Source organism: Moschus berezovskii, chromosome 6, assembly GCF_049115385.1.
Source record: "Moschus berezovskii isolate FMDL1 chromosome 6, NW_MosBer_1.0, whole genome shotgun sequence".
Lineage (NCBI taxonomy): Eukaryota > Metazoa > Chordata > Mammalia > Artiodactyla > Moschidae > Moschus > Moschus berezovskii.
Genome location: NC_142465.1, coordinates 8,899,472 through 8,907,623, shown reverse-complemented (window position 1 = coordinate 8,907,623; position 8,152 = coordinate 8,899,472).

The window sequence follows — 8,152 nt, the reverse complement described above, 5'->3', positions numbered from 1 at the left end:
TACTTCCTTCCTTTTTAGGATAACAATATACTGTAAATGCTTCTTGTGTTTCTTTATCCCAGCCCTCCTCCCTTTAAGTTCCGGTTCCATTTAGCAAGGAACGGTCCTGAGAAACAAGATCTGCAGGGAAGCATTTGGGCAGATCATCTAATGTTGAGACTCTTCAGACAAAAGAATATTGTGAATTGTAAAAGAGTTAGAAAACCTTTCTTGAATCAGAAAGTATGAAGACATTAGGGCACTTCCTGACCTTGTCTTAAATGTTCTACTCTTATTCTTCTTCTTCAGTCACTAAGTTGTGTCTGACTCTTTGCAACTCCATTTTCTGTAGCATGCCAGGCTGCTCTGTCCTCCACTAACTCCTGGAGTTTGCTCAAGTTCATGTCCATTGAGTTGGTGATGCTCTCTAACCACCTCATCCTCTGCGGCCCTCTTCTCCTTTTGCTTTCAATCTTTCCCAGCATCAGGGTCTTTTCCAGTGAGTCAGCTCTTCAACTCTCGTTCTATATACAATATTATTTTTACGTCCAATCAATTGCAAAGCAGTAATGAGAGCCATATGCCTAGGCTTCATGAAGTGAGGCTCTACTGTGCACTGAGTCAGGAGAATAGAGGAATTGAGAACTAGTCAGAGGTCAGGATGCCGGAAGAGGGTACAGAAATTGTGGGACACCCAATTTTCAGAAAACTTGTAGGAATCAGCAGACAAACAGCCCCATTTTGAAATAACGACTATACCGTCTAAACTTAACCAGTCTTAAAGCTCAGTTGACACTCCGAGGCCAATATGGCCTTAGAGACCATTTGTAGTTTTTGACTTAAGCTCCATCTCAAAGATCCAACTTGTCGGTGTAGGATCAGATTTCCCTGCCTTGCACTGAACTTGGATAATCTTTGTCCATCCTAAATCTTTATATTTCTTATCCTTGCTGATTACTTAGGATGAGCGACTTGGTAGGGGCAAAGGAACCCTGTCCCTGGTACTCACTTACTATACACCTTTAGATAACGAATGGACTTATTGTGTGAACCCAAGTCCCTTCTCCTTTCTGGTCTTCCATTTCCTTATGTGTAGAATGAGAGGCTAAGTCTAAATTATCTCTAAATTCTTTTCTAGCTTTCAAGTTCTCTGAAACCTTCCCTGCCTAAGATCTTTAAAGTGTGAATTAAACTTGCAGATGAAGATAAATCAGCAGAGGGGCCTAGTGCCTTACAGTCTTCAGAGCCCCAGCAAGCCTGCTTATTGGAGTGTGCTTTCTTTTTACAGCTGTGAAGAGAGGAATCAGCACACCAGCTATAACTTCATATGACTAATGGTAACCATGGCGACCACTAAATATTCCTTCCAGACCTTGCATCTGCACAGCTCAGTGAAGCAGAGGAAATAAACGTTGCTGCTTTGAAAAATGATAAAAATAATCTGAACCAGAGACAGGCTTGGAAGGAAAGGAGAGATCTCAAATGTGAAGGTCAAGTCATTTCATCTCATTATCTCTCAGGCCTTTGTTTAATCTCAGGAGGCATTTGATGCCAACTGAATGGATAGGTCACAGACCCGAGGGATGGAGAATGAGACTTCTGAGGCCCTTGACTAATTTTCAAAGAAGCTTTTGGGGTTCTGACAATATTTGCTGGATTGGTGTGATGACCCCTATGTTGAAACACTGAAAATGAACATTAAGGCCACTACAAGAGGCCCCCGGGCCTTATGGTAGTTCTTGATGTCAGGGCATCTTAGTGGTTTAAGGACGAAGTAACGAGAAGACTGGCCAAGGTCAAATCACAGTCAGAGAACAAGAATATAGGCAAGACAACTGGACCTCCCAAGCCTTACAGATTAGACAAGGAGAGTGGATGACAGGTTGACATCATCTTGGTAAAGCATGGGACAAGCTCCAGAAAGACTAATGCCATAATGCATCCCAGGAGAGTCTCCCAGGAAACATAAATGAGCAGATTACTGTAGAAGGGTAGGGTCTCTGAGAAACTGGAGAGCCTATGGCCTATCTCAAGAGGGCGGCCTATTGTTGCCATGGCAGATCCAGAGCTCCCATTTTTCAAGAGAGGCTATACATTTGGATTTTTAAAAAATAATTACATTTCTTAATTATTTAATGTGTATGGGCTGCCATTTTGCATCCTCTGAAATTGCAGACCCATTTTGAAAATGAAAATAGGAAATGCTAGAGAAATGGGATTCTGTATAATGACCTGTACAATGACCATGAGACCATGAACTTTCCAAATCCAATCAGGTTGGCCTGGGTCTGTAATGTCAGGGAGGTTTGTGTGTGATGCTCTTAGAAGTTGGCATTTCAGGAATTACAGTGTGCTTGGTTTGGAGACAGAAGGCGTCAACAGATGGAAGAGATCTGAACGGCAGGTTTAAAAGGGGTCTAGAAGGACACATGTTACAGTCTGTCTGCAGCACCGGGGCTGGCAGTGCCTTTCCCAGCTAGTGGCGAGTCAGGCTTTCTGAAGTGATTTCCCATGGTTCCTCGCCCCGACTAAATTCACCTGAATTCCAGTAGACACACTAGCTCCAAGAACTCTGCCTTGAGCCAGTCCTATGCTTTAGGCTACTGTCGAGTCTTCACGTAAGTCATAAACACACGATTAAGGTGGGGAATGAGGGGACAGAGAGCACAAGTAGATGGTCTGACAGAGGAGAGGAGCCAACATACGTAGAATTGACTCCCATTCCATCCACTGCGTCACCCCACTGGGCATTAGTCTGGGTATTGGGTAACAAAACTCAGCACTTGGGCTCCGGTAGGGAGCAGTAGATTCTTTTGCCCTTTTGAAAAGCGTAATTACTTTCCAAACTACAGAATTATTATAGGAAAATCTGAAAACTGGAAAGAAAAAACTTCTAATCATATCACAAAATAGAGATGAAGAGGTAGTTCACAGATAAGAGAGACCTGTCAATAAAAGTTCTTGTGGGAAATTACTCTGGTACAGTGCTAGCCTCCACATACCATCCCAGACGAGTTATCATAGAAGTCATGAAATGGAAAGGCTCACAGATTCACTTAATATGCTGGAATAACGTAGCTCATTGAATCATTTTAAAACACAGAGTGAGAAGCAGTCAGAGGAAACAGCGCGCCCAGGGCAAGTGCACGTGGGCAGAAGGACCACAGACCCAGCAGCCTGTGCTGCGGTCTTCCTGTGTCCTGTCTGCCACGCTAGCCTTCCTTCCTGGCCATGTGCATATGAGGGCCAGAGTTTCAGGCAAGCAAGGGGGTTCAGAGGGCTCCCCTGGGGGCTCAGACAGTAAAGAATCTGTCTGCAATGCAGGGGACCCAGGTTCAATCCCTGGGTCAGGAAGATCCCCTGGAGAAAGGAATGGTAACCCACTCCAGTATACCTTGCCTGGAGAATTCCATGGGGTAGGAAAGAGTTGGACATGACTGAGTGACTAACACACACATACACAGACACACACAGACACACACACAGACATCTGTATGTTCAGGCAGATGGAAGATGCTTAGAACCAGCACAGATTTCCTCTCTGGGAAAGATGCAGTGGCAGGTATGCTGAGCGCAGCTAACTTGATGAGCTCTTTGTGTATTTGTGCATTTTCTCGGCAGAGGATAGGTGGGACAAAATGGGGTGATAATGGTCATCACCAGTGTGTGGATAATTTAGGGATGACATGGCCATCAATCTGGAAATGACATTTGTACCTTATTACAATAATACTTAAGGTTTACTTGTATAGTGTTTGAGCCAATGACACTGGTGGTGGTGGTGGTGGGGGCATCCTGCCCAAATTTTGGAGACTCTTAACTCTTTACCAAACAGGGAATGACAGACAGAAGTATATTCACTGCTGGCTTTGTGTGAAGAGAGCATGGTTCTCCTCATGAGATACAGAATGGGCTCATATAGAAAGTAAGCAGGGTCAGAATGGGTCTAATATGAGTTTCCCTTTAAGAGCTAAAAAGTGTTTATTGCTCAGTTGTATCTGACTCTTTGTACCCCATGGACTGTAGCCCACCAGGCTCCTCTGTCTATGAAATTCTCCAGGCAAGAATACTGGAGTGGGTAACCATTCCTTTCTCCAGGGGATCTTCCCAACCCAGGTTCCCAGGGATTGAACCTGGGTCTCCTGCATTGCAGGCAGACTCTTTACTGTCTGGGCCATCAGGGCCTAAGCCAGCACTGTTTTCATGCAGGCATTTGGGTCTGTGAAGACCTCAAACCTGCAGACAAGAGAGTAGGTGTGCACAGTACGATGAGTGGAGGGCAGAAGCTGAAGAGAAGACCAGCATCTAAGGGCAGACGGGAAAAGAGGGCCGTGTGAAGGCGATGGAGCAAGGGCAGGCAGGGCGTGAAGGACCAGGGGACGATGCTGTCACAGAAGCGCGGGTGCTCCCTGAGTCCTGCTGATGCTAAAGGGGCTGGCCATGAGCTACTGATGAGAATGTCTTCAGGAGGGAGGGAGAAGGTAGACCACCAAAGTGAAGGCAACCTCTGTCGTGCAGGATGGAAGGTGAGGGAGAGATAGTGCCTAATCCTGAGTGCTCTGTCCTGCACGGGGGAAGAGGGCTGCTGGTGTCGGGAAATCAAAGTGCCATTTTGCCTTCTCATCTTTGAAATCCTGTTACTCCACAGTGGGGTTTGTAGCCTTCCATCCCTCTACCTGCCCCTTTCTTTCATTCCACACTTCTAAGGGGTTTGCCTATGTGCACATTCTTTTTCAGATGTCTAATTCTGACTCAGAAAATTGCTGGTTTCAACTCTTTTGCCAGATGGCTGAGGAAAGAGCAATTGACTGCTAGTGCTAAATGCCTGTGTCAGAGCCCAAAGCAGCCGATTCCAATTAACATAAAAAGCAGAACAGAGCTCCTAACGTGCAAGTGTACGATGATGAAACCTCCTGGCTGAGCCAGGAAAACACTCAGCATCCTCTGTCCCCTTAGATGCTGGGCCACACCACTGGGTTGAGAGGGGGATGTATTCACGAATCAGGGGGGACTGCAGAGCAGTACCCTCAGAACAGCCCCTCGGTTCCTTTCCATTTGGATGCGGGGTGGTCGTCAAAGTCGCATGTCAGAAATCTTTGCTTCATTTGTTTGGGTGGATGGAGTACAGCATTGTTTTCAGCGCAACTTCCTGTTTTCTCAAATGAGACATTTCATAGAAGAGAGTGGTACTAATCTTTCAGTGGATGATATAAATAAAGAGCTCTTGATTTTTCACATTTTCAAAAGTCTATCTTTTTGTGGGTAAGATATTTAGAGATGCCAAAATAAAAATGCAATATAAAGAGCTAAGTGGAGATATTTTGTTACTACCCCATTTCCATCTACTCTATTTTTTTCTGCCCTTAAGAAATAGTCATTTTAATTATTCTCTTGCTTATTCTTCCAGTATTTCTTTAGGCATATGCAAGCATATATGAATTTATGTATGTATACTTATAAATGTATATATATATATATTTCCTTTTCCCATAAAAGACAGCATATTATATGTATGTTTTATTTTTTGTTACTGAATAATATATTTGGACTCATTAGAGAAAGACCCTGATGCTGGGAAAAACTGAAGGCAAAAGGAGAACGGGGCAGCAGAGGATAAAGTTGTTGGAGAGTGTCACTGACTCAACGGACATGAATGTGAGCAAATCCACATTGTGTGCCACAATCCATGGGGTCGCAGAGTCAGACAGGACTTAGTGACTAAACAACAATAACGAAATGTATTTGGAGATCTTTCCACATTAATGCACAGAGAGCCTCTTTGTTCTGGCTTTTTTTTTTTTTTGCTTCCATGTCATATTCCGCTGCATGGCTGTCCCTTATTTTTGGACATTTGGATTGTTTCTAGGTTTTGTTATAACAAACAGTTCTCAGTGGATGGTCTTGTACATAGATCCATGATGTGATGTGTGAGAGGACCCACAGGAGAGGTTCCCAGAAGCAGCATTGTAGTTCAGTTGCGATGGTGATTTTGATGGATGTTGGAAGATGTCCTTCCATGCAGCCTGACCATTTTACAGCTGTCTGGTACGGTGTGAGAGGGCCTGTTTCCTTCAATTTAAGTAACTGAGTGTAGCCAGATTCCTGCTATTTTTTTTTATTTGTTTCTGTTTGTTTGTTTGAAATGGTAGCTTAGGGTGGTTTTCATTTGTATTTCTCTCATTATTCTTTCTTCAGATAATAGAATATTCTTATTTTTCTTTGTTTTCATGATCTGTTGGAGAATTATGACACAGTGATTCACGGGAAAAAACATCTTTTCAGGGGCTCCGCTCTTGGGCTATAAGGACTTCATGAGCCTCTGGGCTCTCTGCCCTGTCCTTGTGTGTTAGTTTATTCCTTCATGTTTCCTTTTAGTGGTTAGAAATCATAATAATGGGGCTTCGCTGGTGGCTCAGAGGTTAAAGCGTCTGCCTCCAATGCGGGAGACCTGGGTTCGATCCCTGAGTCGGGAAGATCCCCTGGAGAAGGAAATGGTAACCCACTCCAGTATTCTTGCCTGGAGAATCCCATGGACGGAGAAGCCTGGTAGGCTACAGTCCACGGGGTCGCAAAGAGTCAGACACGACTGAGTGACGGAACGGAACGGAATCATAATAATAACCAACTTTTATTGAGTATTTACTCTATACTAGGCATGATCCTAAGCACTTTATGTATTAACTCATTTACTCTTCAAAATAAACCAAAAAACAACTCTGTGAAGTAGGGTTGCTGTAATCTCTGTATGTGGAAACTGAGACCCAGAAAGGTTAGAAACCTACCCAAGATCACAAAGGCAGTCTGTCCTAGGGTAAACAGCAGTCCCATTTTTTCTGGGATCATCTCAGTCTTATCACTGAAGTTCCCATATCCCTGAAATCCCTCATTCCTGGTACAGTTGGTTGCCCCAGTGATCAACTTTGCATATCACTATTAAACTCCTCTGAAGGCCAAAGGGGCTTGTGTGCTTGTGAGCAGAGGAGCAGCAGGGGTGATGTTTCCAGAGCGGTGTGTGTAAGGCTTAAACTGCAGTTTCTTAGTTTTATTCAATTAGACTGATGCCAAGAGGAGTAGGAAAAAAGAGGGTAAGGCCATTTCCTCTAACTGGATAGCAGTAGAAATGGCCACAGAAGAGGGCAGTCAATGCAATTACTGTCGTGAAAACCCGTGTGGCGATCTAGTAAACAATAATAATTGTCTTGTCACTGTGGTAAGCGAAAAATGTCCATGTGCTATCTCAGTTACTCCTCCAAGTAGCCCTGTGTGATGGGTAGTAGTATCACACCCACTGTACAGAGAAGAGGTTAAGAAACTTCCTGAAGGAAGGCTGACAGATGCTCAAGCCTGCCTGCAGAGCCCGTGCTTTAAAAAGCATGATTTGTTGTTCAGCAGCTCAGTTGTGTCTGACTCTTTGCGACCCCATGGACTGCAGCACGCCAGGCTTTCCTGTCCTTCACCATCTCCTGGAGCTTGCTCACACTCATGTCCATTGAATCAGTGATATTTTACCTAAATATAAGCACATATTTGATTTTTAACTGGGCCCTTAATGACTATCCACAGGAAAGACACTCAGGCAAGGAAAGTCTGAATCTTTGGGTTTGCTGCAGGAGATGCTGGTTTGTGTTTAAACAGAGCAGCTCATTGATGCCAAATGAGTTCCAGTGAGGAGTTCCACAGCTCTGGGGAAGATCTGAGAGAAGGAGGCCTTGTGTGAACTTGCTGACTCTCTGAAGAGCAACCGGGGAGGTTCTGCTGCCTTTCTGCTACCGGGAGCGGTGCTGAGTATATCTCCCTCCCTCCCTCCCTCTGGATTTAGGCACCTTCATTATGGAATGAAGACAGTTGTTTCTTATGCGCTTCAAAGATAACCTTTTGAAGACCCTTCTAGTTCTAAGATTCACAACTGTCCATACAACCCTGATTTTTCAAGCGACCTTATCTTTAAGGAACACGAGGCCTCACTGTACAAAAGTCTGTATCAAGTACATTGTATATATAAATTGCTGTAATTCAAGAATGAAGTTGGTTAGAGGCCTCTGGTAACAGAATTTCTAAAACAGCCTCCCAGATTGGGGTTGACATATTCACACTGCTGCTCCTGCCTTTTTATTTTTTTCACTGCAAAATAGTTTTTATTTGTTAAATTATCAAATGAGATTATTACACAAAA